At 42.9% G+C, this 15,000-nt stretch overlaps 1 protein-coding gene across 7 annotated transcripts in view; it reads left to right on the top strand.

The window, feature by feature from the left end:
- Nucleotides 1–15,000, top strand: part of LOC122249283 (uncharacterized) — a 715,555-nt gene that overhangs the window by 628,112 nt on the left and 72,443 nt on the right. For all 7 annotated transcript variants that reach the window (XM_086555597.1, XM_086555598.1, XM_086555592.1 and 4 more), the window contains one exon: nt 5,681–5,716. The gene's annotated coding sequence lies outside the window, so the exon portion shown is untranslated. The remainder of the gene's footprint in view (nt 1–5,680; nt 5,717–15,000) is intronic.

Raw genomic sequence — 15,000 nt, 5'->3', positions numbered from 1 at the left:
CCTCCCTCCCTCCCTCCCTCCACTCCCCTCTCCCTCTGTCTCTCCCTCCCTCCCTCCCTCCTCCCCTCTTCCCTCCGTCCTTCCCTCCCTGATTCTTCTCTCCCTCCCTTCTTCCTTCTTCCTTCTTCCTTCTTCCCTCCCTCCCTTCCTTTTTCCTTCCTTCCTTCATATTCCCTCTCTCCCCTCCTTCCTTCCTCTTCATTCCCTCCCTTCCTCTTCCATCGCTCCCTTCCTCTTCCCTCCCTCCCTTCTTTCCTCCCTCCCTTCCTCCCCCCTCCTTTCCTTCCTCTTCCCTCTCTCCCTTCGCCCCGTCCTCTTTCCTCCTTCCTCTTCCCTCTCTCCCTTCCCTCCCTCCCTTCCTCCCTCCCTCCCTCCCTCCCTCCCTTCCTCCCTTCCTCCCTACCTCCCTCTCCTGCAAAGCTTTTATGTTTGAGGGCGTTTGTAAGTAGTTTCGGATGAGGGCGAACAGCAAATAACAAATGGGAGAATTTAACGAAGCGGTTACTTCTTCACTCTTTGCTTTTTCTTTCTTTCTTTCTTTCTCTCTGGCTCTCGCTGTTCCTCTTTTTCTTTTTTCCCTCCTTTTCTTCTTCTTGTACTGCCTTTTTTATTTACATCGGCATTAGCTTCTCCTCTTCCTTATCATTACCATCATTATCATTATCACCACTTTCATTATCATTATCATCATCATCATTATCATCACCATCATTATCATTATCACCTTCATTACCATCATCATCACCACTATCATCATTACCATCATCATCACCATCATCATCACCACCACAATCATCACCATCTTTATCATTATCACAATCATCACCATCATTATCATAATCATTATCATCATCACCATTATCATCATCATCATCATCATCATCATCATCATCTTCCTCTTCCCAATTCTTTTCCTCCTCCCCTTCCTCCCCCGTCTCTTCCATCCCTTTTTCCTCCTCCTCCCCCTCCTCTTCCTTTTTAATTATTTTTTATTTTCCTTTTTTTTTAAAGAGAGAGAGCCAGGTCGCGGAATCTTGTTTGGTTTATTATCCGAAGCAAGGCTGGTCTTGGCAACACTTTCCATAAAATTCGGGTATAATGGGAATTTGCCTTCAAGCAGAGAGAGTGGCTTTGCTTATCCCCCTCCTTTCCCCCTTTCCCTCTGCCTCCTCTTCTTTGCCCTCTTCTTCCTCCTCTTCTTCCTCCTCCTCTTCGTCGTCGTCGTCTTTCCCCTCGCCCCCTTCTCTTCTTATTTCCCCCTCTCTTCCCTTTCGCCCCTTCTTTCCTCCATCTCCTTTCTTCTCTCTCCCTTTCCCATTTCTCATTTTCCCTTTCTCCTCTCCCTTCTCTCCTCTCTCCTCTTCCTCTTCCTTTTTCTTGCCCTCCTCCTTTCCCCTCCCCCTCTCCCTCTCCCCCCTCTTTTTCCTTCCTCCTGCTTTTATTATCTGTCTTTCCTTAACTTCCCTCCTCCACCCCCTCCCCATCCTTCTCCCTCCCCATCTCCCTCTCTCTCTCCCTCCCCCTGCCCCTCTCCCTCCTCCTCTCACTCTCACTCTCTCTCTCCCTCTCCCTCTCTCTCTCCCTCTCCTTCTTTCTCTGCCATTCACAGTGTCTTATCCGTATGTGTATGTTTAGGGTGTCCCGCACGCTCGGTCTTTTTCTTTCTCTTTCTTTTTTCTGTTTTTATTTTTCTCTCGTTCATTCTTCCTCAGTCTCTATTTTTTTCATTATTTTACGTCTTGCTCTTCATCCATTTTTGTTTCTCTCCCTCCCCCTCTCTCTCCCGCTCTCTCCCTCTCTCTTTTTCTCTCCTCTTCTCTCTTCTTCTCTCTTCTTCTCTCTCCTCTCTCTCCTCTCTCTTCTCTCTCCTTCTCTCTTCTCTCTCCTTCTCTCTTCTCTCTCCTTTTCTCTCCTTTCTCTCCTTTCTCTCCTTTCTCTCCTTTCTATCTCCTCTCTCTCTCCTCTCCCTCTCCTCTCCCTCTCTCTCCTCTCTCTCTCCTTTCTCTCTCTCTCTCCTCTCTCTCTCTCTCCTCTCTCTCTCTCCTCTCTCTCTCTCTCTCTCTCTCTCTCTCTCTCTCTCTCTCTCTCTCTCTCTCTCTCTCTCTCTCTCTCTCTCTCTCTCTCTCTCTCTCTCTCTCTCTCTCTCTCTCTCTCTCTCTCTCTCTCTCTCTCATTCTCTTCCTCCCCTCACCTCCATCGCAGTAGCGTTACGTGCACACATAATATCGCGGTGTTATAATCCAAACATTGTTCAGCGTTTTTTACATGTTTGTCCATGAATTTCCGTCGCAGGTATTAAAAACGGGCTTCATATTTCTAGAGTTATGTGAGTACGCGTATGTATTACCTTCGTTCTCTTTCTCACTCACTCTTTCTCTCTCTCTTTCTCGCTCTCTATATCCCTCTATATATTTCTCTCATTCTCTTTCTCTCTCTCTCTCTCTCTCTCTCTCTCTCTCTCTCTCTCTCTCTCTCTCTCTCTCTCTCTCTCTCTCTCTCTCTCTCTCTCTCTCTCTCTCTCTCTCTCTCTCTCTCTCTCTCTCTCTCTCTCTCTCTTTCTCTCTCTCTTTCTTTCTTTCTCTCTTTTGTGTGTGTTGAGGAAGGGAATGGGGGCGGGGGAGGGTGTTTAAGATCTGATATTGTTTGTTCTTAGATAAAGATATGAAGAATGAGACTCCACATCCCCGGATTTGTTTTAGTTGGATTGCACTCCGGCTAGAGGGATGCAATTCCAGCCAGGGTGTGTGTTGTGTGGGTGTAGTTTATAGTGTTGTGGGGGTATTGTGTGCGCGTTGGTTGGGGAAATTTAAGTTTATTGTTGTTGTTTTTCACTCGTTTTATTGTTTTTTATATTTGATGAGTTGCGTATGTAGTTATATACTTACTGATTTAGATGTGCACGTATGATTTATGATATTGTTCATGTGCATAAGGAAATGTGTTTGTCTAATGGTGTATATTTATAAGGAAATGCGTTTGTCTAATGGTGTATATTTGTTTATTCTCCGGTATATAAGTCTCAAAATAAACTCCCGGCGCGATATCATGGGCGATTGATAATGAAATCATCACTTGACTACCGAATTTTAATTTTCCCAGAAAGCTGAAATACCAATTAGTTATCCATCGCCCCCTTTCATTTGAAAAAGATAATAAAAATGATTAAAAAAAAGAAAACAGCAGCATCCAATTAATGCCTGTCTGTATTATTTGAAGCCGGTTGAGCTAGCTAATTCATTCGACAAACAATTAAAACCTTATATGAAACATTCTTCTTGCCTGTAAATGCATTTTTTCCGCTCGCGGCATCCCGCCGGTCCGCCCGCGCGCTGGGGAAGAGAATGGTATGCGGGTGTATGGGTGGGTGAGCGGATGAACGGATGAGCGGATGAGCGGGCGGGCAAGGGGTGTGTAGATAGGCGCGAGATCGAACTACCGTATGGGCGGATAAGTCTGCGGGCGTATAGACGAGTGACTGGACGGGCGAACGAGTGTGTGGGCGTAGAGATAAGTCTCTAGGCGGGCGGACGAGCGTATGGGCGTACAGAGTGTGTAGGCGTAGATATAAGTCTCTAGGCGGTCGGACGAGCGTATGGGCGTACAGAGTGTGTGGGCGTAGAGATATGTCTCTAGGCGGGAGGACAAGCGTGCGGGAGTATAGACAAGTTACCGAATGTGGGCGGGGATAAGTGTATAGACAAGCTTGTGGACTGCTGATGGGCGGATCAGCTCATGAACCGCCGGGAATTGGATATAAATTGGTGAATGTAGGGGATCATTAAAAGATTAGACAAGAATATTAAGAAAAGATTAGACAAAATTAAGAATAAGACGTAGATGGTTGTGAGGAAAGAGACAGTGTGATAGTATATAGAGAGAAAAAGACAACTTGATAAATTCATTGAAAATGGGGAGAAAAAAGAGGAGGATTTAGGTAAGAAAAGAAGGGGGGAAACTTTATGGGGATTGAGGGGAGGAAAACATTCACGAAAGAATAATAATTTAGAAGGAAATTAAAGGAAATAGTTAGTGAAGGCGGTAAAAAGGGTAACGACTTTTCGGTAGTGAAATAAAGAAAAGGGAAAAAAAGAACTAATTTAGAAAGAGGACAAGAAAGGATTTTAGTGGCAAGGAAGGAAGACATTAAGGAAGATGTAAAAGATGCCGAGAAAAGAGAGAGAGAGAGAGAGAGAGAGAGAGAGAGAGAGAGAGAGAGAGAGAGAGAGAGAGAGAGAGTGAGTGAGTGAGTGAGTGAAGGAAAATGGATAGGGGATAACAAGTCGAATATGAGGCTTAACTAATGAAATTAAAAAGAAAGAAAAAAAAAGCATAGCATGAAATCGAATAAGACATAAGGGATAAATGGATATCATTCTTGCTTTTTCACAAATTAAGTGTTTGTAAGATTTATTATGATTCAATTCTTCGTCTGATTCATATACTGTATAAACACATAAACACGCATTTTAGTTTTTATCTACTGAGTTTTTGTGTACGTAATATTGAGCTTTTATCAGTCCAGTCTCCTATCCACTCCAGGAGAAAGAAGAAAAAAAATCTTTCAATAAAATGAAGTGAAATGTAAGTCTTGTTCCTCCTCTCCTGCGAGGCAATTTCTCCTCCCGTGAGAGGAACTTTGCTTTTTTACTCTTTTTTCCCTCTTCTTGTTACTCTCCCAGGTCATTTCGCTTCTTTGGGGAATTCTTTTTTTTCATCTCTCTCTCCTTCTCTTTCTCTTTCTCGTGTTTCTTTCTTCCTCTCTTTTCCACGCTGCCTTCCTCTCTTCCTCCTTCCTTCTGTCGGAATTTGAAGAGACGCATTCTTTGACTGTAATTAGTTAAGCTATCGCGTCATTATCGTACTAATGAGACACCTTTGATTGTTAGGTAAATAAGACGGTAACAGGATTATCTGACGAGTACCCCCCCTCCCCTCCCATCCACACTCCCCTCCTCTTCTCCGCCATCTCGGCTTCTTATTCTTCCTCCTCTTTTCCTCGTGATTCTCCTCCTCGTCTTCCTCATGACTCTTCTTCCTCTTCCTTCTTGTCTTCCTCCCAACCCCCTCCCTCTCCTTGTCCTTCTCTTCCTCCTCCTATTCCTTCTCCTTCTTTTCTTCTTCCTTCCCCTCACCCTCTCCTCCTCCACCTCCTACTCCACATCCTCCTCCTCCACCTCTTTCTCCTCCTCCTCCACCTCTTTCTCCTTCTCCTCCACCTCTTTCTCCTCCTCCTCCTCCACCTCTTTCTCCTCCTCCTCCACCTCCTCTTCCTCCTCCTCCTCCTCCTCCTCCTCCTCCTCCTCCTCCTCCTCCTCCTCCACCCTTCCTCTTCCTTCCTTCCTTATTTCAGAAGACGCCACTATTTTATGCAATTATTTGTTCCAATATATCTATGTATTTGATTAATAGACTTTTCCAATCATGTGCAAATCGAGTCTCCTTTCACTCCTCCATCTTTCATTCCCCGATTGATATAACCAGCCATCAGTATTAATCCTTTATTCATTTCATTTGATAGGATCATACATATATTAACTCCAACCACATTATGTTACGATTCATTCAACCTTCCCTGCAACCATCCATCATTCATTCACATTTATTTAATCGATTCTCCATGTCGTCGTTACTCACTCCTCCATGATTTTCATTCATTAATTGATGTTTGTTTACATTCCAGGCGAAGAGACGTGTCGTGGCTCGAGGACAAGACGCAGTGAGTATCTGCCGGGATGCCTTGAGTCTCCCCCCTCCGTTTTCTTTCGTTCTTCCCGTTTTCTTTCGTTTTTTCCCGTTTTCTTTCACTTATCTCTGTCAGTTCGTTGATTCTGGTAGTTGCTTTTATAACTTTATAAAGCAAATTATTGTAATTGTGGTTGGAAGGACAATAAGAATGTTAGTGATAAGTATTATAATGATTTCAAGGAAATATGTATGATAATATTAATGATTAAAACAATCAGTATGAACTAGGGAAGATGAGGAGAATTATATTATTGCAGTGGTAATATCTTACGCTGAGTATTCGTCCACGGTTTACGAATATACATTGCATACGATATACACAGCCTGTACTCGTACTGTAGTTAACATAATAATAGATGAATATCAATCATGTATGTAGTTTGTTGAGATATGGTGTGTATGTATGTATATATATATATATATATATATATATATATATATATATATATATACACATACATATATATGTATGTATATATATATATATATATATATATATATATATATATATATGTATATGTATATATATATGTATGTGTATATATATATATATATATATATATATATATATATATATATATATATATATATATATATATATATATACACATACATATATATGTATGTATATATATATATATATATATATATATATATATATATATATATATATATATATATATATATATATGTATATGTATATATATGTATGTGTATCTTATATGTATATTTTATATATATATATATATATATATATATATGTATACATACATATAGACATATATATGTATATATATATATGTATGTGTATATATATATATATATGTATATATATATATATATATATATATATGTATATATATAAATGTATATATATATATACATATACATATATATATATATACATATATATATATATATACATATATATATATGTAGACGGCGTAAAGATGAAGACAAACAATCCCTTCCCCCAGAAGAAACAACGCGTTGATGCGACATAATTTACTAATTAGTTCCATTGATTAGACGCGGTGACGTCACCAATTACTCGGGAAATGAGGCTGGAAATCATGTTAACCCTCTTTCAGTCAGGGGGGATGTGGGGGGGAGGAGTAGGAGTAGGAGGGGGGGAGGAATGGGGAGAATGAGAGAGTGAATAAAATACTAAAGTGATGATGAGAAATAGAGATGAAGAAAAAAAGGGCTAGATGAAATTAATTAAAGATATAGAATAATTAATATAAACGATGTTAAATGGAAAAAAGGCACTGAAAATATTTAATTGAATTCATTTGTATTTATAAGCATTATCATTAATAATTACTCTCGCAATGAACAATTAGAAATTGTAAGGTAAACATCTTTAAAGAAAAACGAAAGGAGAAAAGTGGCAAAACACAGATGCAATTGCAACACGTAATACGGAATCGAAATGCAGCGTGAGTTGTGTTGCCCGCTTGCTCGCTCCATGACACAGAACGTAATACGGCCGCATATTGCTGTAATGCAGTAACCCTTACCATGGGAACAGTTTAGGCGAGAACAGCAGAATAAAGATAATTCCTTACAGTAGAACAGGACAAAGCGAAGTAGAAGAAGCAGGAAATAAAAATCCAACCAGGAATACGACGGAGTCCAGGACAAAAAGGAAAAGAATTGGAAAAGGAAGACAGAAAGAGGGAGAGAGAGAAAAAAAAAATGGCGAGACAGGCGAAAGCGCATAAGCCGGGGATTAGACTGGCACATGTGCCCTTGTTGCTCCCAGGAGGTGATACGGTCTTGTCCGACTCTATTTTGCTTCTTTTCTCTTCTTCTTGTTATTCATTCGTTTATTTATTTGTTTTGATTCTTTCTTTTAGGATTTTTTTTCGCTTATCATCTCTCCCTTTTTTTCTTTTCTGTCTTACTCTCCCACCTCCTGCTCTCCGGTCTGATCCTCTCCGTCCTCTTCCTCCTCTTTTTCTTCGCGTTCATTAGCTCTTTATCGAATTTCTTCTTTCCATGCCTTCGTATCACTACCGGCATCATCACCGCCGCCGCCGTCATCATCGTTAACATACGTAGCAGCTTCAAAGAGTGATTTCCGTTTTGCTCCTCTTACTCGTTCTCGTCCTCCTCTTTCTCTTCCTCGTTCTCTTACTCCTCTTTCTCTTCCTCGTTCTCTTACTCCTCTTTCTCTTCCTCGTTCTCTTACTCCTCTTTCTCTTCCGCGTTCTCTTACTCCTCTTTCTCTTCCTCCTCTTTCTCTTTCTCGTTCTCTTCCTCGTTCTCTTCCTCCTCTTTCTCTTCCTCGTTCTCTTACTCGTTCTATTACTCCTCTTTCTCTTCCTCGTTCTCTTACTCGTTCTCTTCCTCTTCTTTCTCTTCCTCGCCCTCGTCCTTCTCTTTCTCTTCCTCGTTCTCTTCCTCCTCTTTCTCTTCCTGACCCTCGTCCTTGTCCTCTTTTTCTTTCTTCCTCTTACTCGTTCTCTTCCTCCTCTTTCTCTTCCTCGCCCTTGTCCTCTTTTTCTTTCTTCCTCGTCTTCTTTCTCTTCCTTCATTTCCTCTCCTCTACTTGATTATCCTCTTCTGACTTGTTTTTTTTTTATTTTTCTTTTCACGCTTCCTCCTCTTTATCCTCTTCTACCTCCCACGCTTTCCAGCTCATTCTCTTCTTCCTTCTTTCTCTCTTCCTCTTCATTATCTCTCTCCTCTACCTCCGCATTTTCTTACTCCCTCTCCTTGTTTTCCTTCATCTTTTCCTCTTCCTCCTCCTCCTCTCCCCCTCCCCCTCCCCTCTCTCCCTTCTCCTCCTCCTCCCCCTGCTCTTCCTCCTCCTCATTCTTCTTCATCTCCTCCCCCTCTCCATCCCCCCCTCTTACTCCACCCCAATCTCCCTCTCTCACTCTCCCTCTTGTTCTTCCTTTTTGTTTTTTCTGAAATACTCCAATCTTGTTCCACATTCTTCATCGTCAGATTTTTCTTCCGGTGCCCGATGGTACTAGTACCTTAACATCTCATTAGGTATTATAGATCTCTATGGTTCATGCCCTCTCCTGGGACGCATCTCCTTATGATCTTACAAACAGACAGATAGACAAATATATATATATTTTTTATTAATTATCATTCTCCTTTCCCTCACTCTGGTTAGCTATATATCTCTTCCTCATGTATCCCCCTCTTCGTCCCTCCATCTTCCTCTCACTCTCCCTCATCTATAGATATTTTTTTATTAATGATTATCCTTCTCCTTTTCCTCACTCTGGCTAGCTATATATTTCTCTTCCTCATCTATCCCCTCTCCCCTCTTCGTCCCTCCGTCTTCCTCTCACTCTCCCTCATCTCAAGCACGTACTCATACACGCAGCACACTTCCCGACGTTGCTCACCACGAAAGAGAGAAAAAAGAAAAGAAAAACAGGCTTCTTTCAAGTAAAACGTATCTCCCTCATTCGTAATGCAGTATTTGTACACGAATTTCTTGGAGTGATATTAAGAGCGAGGGTTCATTTTTCATCCGTATCTTGGTATGTTTGAGCATATGTTATGTATATATTTTTGTGTGTGGGTTGAGAGAGAGAGAGAGAGAGAGAGAGAGAGAGAGAGAGAGAGAGAGAGAGAGAGAGAGAGAGAGAGAGAGAGAGAGAGAGAGAGAGAGAGAGAGAGAGAGAGAGAGAGAGAGAGAGAGAAGAGAGAGAGGAGAGAGAGAAGAGGAGGAAGAGAGAGAGAGAGAGAGAGGAGAGAGAGAGAGAGAGAGAGGAGAGAGAGAGAGAGAGAGAGAGAGAGAGAGAGAGAGAGAGAGAGAGAGAGAGAGAGAGAGAGAGAGAGAGAGAGAGAGAGAGAGAGAGAGAGAGAGAGAGAGAGAGAGAGAGAGAGAGAGGAAGAGAGAGAGAGAGAGAGAGAGAGGAACAGAGAGAGAGAGAGAGAGAGGAACAGAGAGAGAGAGAGAGAGAGAGAGAGAGAGAGAGAGAGAGAGAGAGAGAGAGAGAGAGAGAGAGAGAGAGAGAGAGAGAGAGAGAGAGAGAGAGAAGAGAGAGAGAGAAGAGAGAGAGAGAGAGAGAGAGAGAGAGAGAGAGAGAGAGAGAGGGGAGAGAGAGAGAGAGAGGAGAGAGAGAGAGAGAGAGAGAGAGAGAGAGAGAGAGAGAGAGAGAGAGAGAGAGAGAGAGAGAGAGAGGAGAGAGAGAGAAGAGAGAGAGAGAGAGAGAGAGAGAGGCTGATGGAGGTGAGGAATTATGATGAGGGAACCTATAAGGCTGATGGAGATGAGGAATTATGATGAGGGAACCTATAAGGCTGATGGAGGAGAGGAATTATGATGAGGGAACCTATAAGGCTGATGGAGGTGAGGAATTATGATGAGGGAACCTATAAGGCTGATGGGGGTGAGGAATTATGATGAGGGAACCTATAAGGCTGATGGAGGAGAGGAATTATGATGAGGGAACCTATAAGGCTGATGGAGGAGAGGAATTATGATGAGGGAACCTATAAGGCTGATGGAGGAGAGGAATTATGATGAGGGAACCTATAAGGCTGATGGAGGAGAGGAATTATGATGAGGGAACCTATAAGGCTGATGGAGGAGAGGAATTATGATGAGGGAACCTATAAGGCTGATGGGAAGGAGGAATTATGATGAGGGAACCTATAAGGCTGATGGAGGTGAGGAATTATGATGAGGGAACCTATAAGGCTGATGGGAAGGAGGAATTATGATGAGGGAACCTGTATGGCTGATGGAGGTGAGGAATTATGATGAGGGAACCTATAAGGCTGATGGAGGTGAGGAATTATGATGAGGGAACCTATAAGGCTGATGGAGGAGAGGAATTATGATGAGGGAACCTATATGGCTGATGGAATTATGATGAGGGAACCTATAAGGCTGATGGAGGTGAGGAGAGGAATTATGAAGAGGGGAACCTATAAGGCTGATGGAGGAAGAATTATGATGAGGGAACCTATAAGGCTGATGGAGGTGAGAATATGATGAGGGAACCTATAAGGCTGATGGAGGAGAGGAATTATGAGGGGAACTATAAGGCTGATGGAGTGAGGAATTATGATGAGGGAACCTATAAGGCTGATGGAGGTGAGGAATTATGATGAGGGAACCTACAAGGCTGATGGAGGAGAGGAATTATGATGAGGGAACCTATAAGGCTGATGGGAAGGAGGAATTATGATGAGGGAACCTATAAGGCTGATGGAGGTGAGGAATTATGATGAGGGAACCTATAAGTATAAGGCTGATGGAGGGGAGGAATTATAATGAGGGAAAGAATAAGGCTGATGGAAGAGAGGAATTATGATGAGGGAACCTACAAGGCTGATGGAGGAGAGGAATTATGATGAGGGAACCTATAAGGCTGATGGAGGTGAGGAATTATGATGAGGGAACCTATAAGGCTGATGGAGGAGAGGAATTATGATGAGGGAACCTATAAGGCTGATGGAGGAGAGGAATTATGATGAGGGAACCTATAAGGCTGATGGAATTATGATGAGGGAACCTATAAGGCTGATGGAGGTGAGGAATTATGATGAGGGAACCTATAAGGCTGATGGAGGAGAGGAATTATGATGAGGGAACCTATAAGGCTGATGGGGGTGAGGAATTATGATGAGGGAACCTGTATGGCTGATGGAGGTTAGGAATTATGATGAGGGAACCTACAAGCTGATGGAGGAGAGGAATTATGATGAGGGAACTATAAGGCTGATGGAGGAGGAATTATGATGAGGGAACCTATAAGGCTGATGAGGAGGATTATGATGAGGAACTAAGGCTGATGGAGGAGAATATGATGAGGGAACCTATAAGGCTGATGGAGGAGGAATTATTATGAGGGAACCTATAAGGCTGATGAGGGAGGAATTATGATGAGGAACAAGGCTGATGGAGAGGAATTATGATGAGGGAACCTAGGTGAGGAGATGAGGGATAAGGTGAGAGGAAAATTTAGATGGAATATGATGAGGGAAACTGAGGAGAGAGGAGAGGTTATGATGAGGGAACTAAGGCTGATGGAGGGAGGAATTATGATGAGGGAAACCTATAAGGAGATGAGAGATGAGGGAACTAAATTATGATGAGGGAATATATAGAGGAGAAGAGGAGGAATTATGATGAGGGAACCTATAAGGCTGATGGAGGTGAGGAATTATGATGAGGGAACCTATATGGCTGATGGAGGAGAATTATGATGAGAACCTATAAGGCTGATGGAGGAGAGGAATTATGATGAGGGAACCTATAAGGCTGATGGAGGGGAGGAATTATGATGAGGGAACCTATATGGCTGATGGAATTATGATGAGGGAACCTATATGGCTGATGGAATTATGATGAGGGAACCTATAAGGCTGATGGAGGAGAGGAATTATGATGAGGGAACCTATAAGGCTGATGGAGGTGAGGAATTATGATGAGGGAACCTATAACTATAAGGCTGATGGAGGAGAGGAATTATGATGAGGGAACCTATAAGGCTGATGGAATTATGATGAGGGAACCTATAAGGCTGATGGAGGAGAGGAATTATGATGAGGGAACCTATAAGGCTGATGGAGGAGAGGAATTATGATGAGGGAACCTATAAGGCTGATGGAGGAGAGGAATTATGATGAGGGAACCTATAAGGCTGATGGAGGAGAGGAATTATGATGAGGGAACCTATAAGGCTGATGGAGGTGAGGAATTATGATGAGGGAACCTATAAGGCTGATGGAGGAGAGGAATTATGATGAGGGAACCTATAAGGCTGATGGAGGAGAGGAATTATGATGAGGGAACCTATAAGGCTGATGGAGGAGAGGAATTATGATGAGGGAACCTATAAGGCTGATGGAGGAGAGGAATTATGATGAGGGAACCTATAAGGCTGATGGAGGAGAGGAATTATGATGAGGAACCTATAAGGCTGATGGAGGAGAGGAATTATGATGAGGGAACCTATAAGGCTGATGGAGGAGAGGAATTATGATGAGGGAACCTATAAGGCTGATGGAGGAGAGGAATTATGATGAGGGAACCTATAAGGCTGATGGAGGAGAGGAATTATGATGAGGGAACCTATAAGGCTGATGGAATTATGATGAGGGAACCTATAAGGCTGATGGAGGTGAGGAATTATGATGAGGGAACCTATAAGGCTGATGGAGGAGAGGAATTATGATGAGGGAACCTATAAGGCTGATGGAATTATGATGAGGGAACCTATAAGGCTGATGGAGGAGAGGAATTATGATGAGGGAACCTATAAGGCTGATGGAGGAGAGGAATTATGATGAGGGAACCTATAAGGCTGATGGAGGAGAGGAATTATGATGAGGGAACCTACAAGGCTGATGGAGGAGAGGAATTATGATGAGGGAACCTACAAGGCTGATGGAGGAGAGGAATTATGATGAGGGAACCTATAAGGCTGATGGAATTATGATGAGGGAACCTACAAGGCTGATGGAGCTGAGGAATTATGATGAGGGAACCTATAAGGCTGATGGAATTATGATGAGGGAACCTATAAGGCTGATGGAGGAGAGGAATTATGATGAGGGAACCTATAAGGCTGATGGAGGAGAGGAATTATGATGAGGGAACCTATAAGGCTGATGGAGGAGAGGAATTATGATGAGGGAACCTACAAGGCTGATGGAGGAGAGGAATTATGATGAGGGAACCTATAAGGCTGATGGAGGAGAGGAATTATGATGAGGGAACCTACAAGGCTGATGGAGGTGAGGAATTATGATGAGGGAACCTATAAGGCTGATGGAGGAGAGGAATTATGATGAGGGAACCTATAAGGCTGATGGAGGAGAGGAATTATGATGAGGGAACCTATAAGGCTGATGGAGGTGAGGAATTATGATGAGGGAACCTATAACTATAAGGCTGATGGAGGAGAGGAATTATGATGAGGGAACCTACAAGGCTGATGGAGGAGAGGAATTATGATGAGGGAACCTACAAGGCTGATGGAGGAGAGGAATTATGATGAGGGAACCTATAAGGCTGATGGAGGAGAGGAATTATGATGAGGGAACCTATAAGGCTGATGGAGGAGAGGAATTATGATGAGGGAACCTACAAGGCTGATGGAGGAGAGGAATTATGATGAGGGAACCTATAAGGCTGATGGAGGAGAGGAATTATGATGAGGGAACCTACAAGGCTGATGGAGGAGAGGAATTATGATGAGGGAACCTACAAGGCTGATGGAGGAGAGGAATTATGATGAGGGAACCTATAAGGCTGATGGAGGAGAGGAATTATGATGAGGGAACCTACAAGGCTGATGGAGGAGAGGAATTATGATGAGGGAACCTACAAGGCTGATGGAGGAGAGGAATTATGATGAGGGAACCTACAAGGCTGATGGAGGAGAGGAATTATGATGAGGGAACCTATAAGGCTGATGGAGGAGAGGAATTATGATGAGGGAACCTATAAGGCTGATGGAGGAGAGGAATTATGATGAGGGAACCTACAAGGCTGATGGAGGAGAGGAATTATGATGAGGGAACCTACAAGGCTGATGGAGGTGAGGAATTATGATGAGGGAACCTACAAGGCTGATGGAGGTGAGGAATTATGATGAGGGAACCTACAAGGCTGATGGAGGAGAGGAATTATGATGAGGGAACCTATAAGGCTGATGGAGGAGAGGAATTATGATGAGGGAACCTATAAGGCTGATGGAGATGAGGAATTATGATGAGGGAACCTATAAGGCTGATGGAGGAGAGGAATTATGATGAGGGAACCTATAACTATAAGGCTGATGGAGGAGAGGAATTATGATGAGGGAACCTATAAGGCTGATGGAGGAGAGGAATTATGATGAGGGAACCTATAAGGCTGATGGAGGAGAGGAATTATGATGAGGGAACCTACAAGGCTGATGGAGGAGAGGAATTATGATGAGGGAACCTACAAGGCTGATGGAGGAGAGGAATTATGATGAGGGAACCTACAAGGCTGATGGAGGAGAGGAATTATGATGAGGGAACCTACAAGGCTGATGGAGGAGAGGAATTATGATGAGGGAACCTATAAGGCTGATGGAGGAGAGGAATTATGATGAGGGAACCTATAAGGCTGATGGAGGTGAGGAATTATGATGAGGGAACCTATAAGGCTGATGGAGGAGAGGAATTATGATGAGGGAACCTATAACTATAAGGCTGATGGGGGTGAGGAATTATGATGAGGGAACCTATAAGGCTGATGGAGGTGAGGAATTATGATGAGGGAACCTATAAGGC

This window comes from Penaeus japonicus, unplaced genomic scaffold, assembly GCF_977035675.1.
Source record: "Penaeus japonicus unplaced genomic scaffold, GWHDUDI00000001_assembly GWHDUDI00000031, whole genome shotgun sequence".
NCBI classification, from domain to species: Eukaryota; Metazoa; Arthropoda; class Malacostraca; order Decapoda; family Penaeidae; genus Penaeus; species Penaeus japonicus.
The sequence above is the reverse complement of the archived record's forward strand: the minus strand, read 5'-3'. Positions and strand labels throughout refer to the sequence as shown.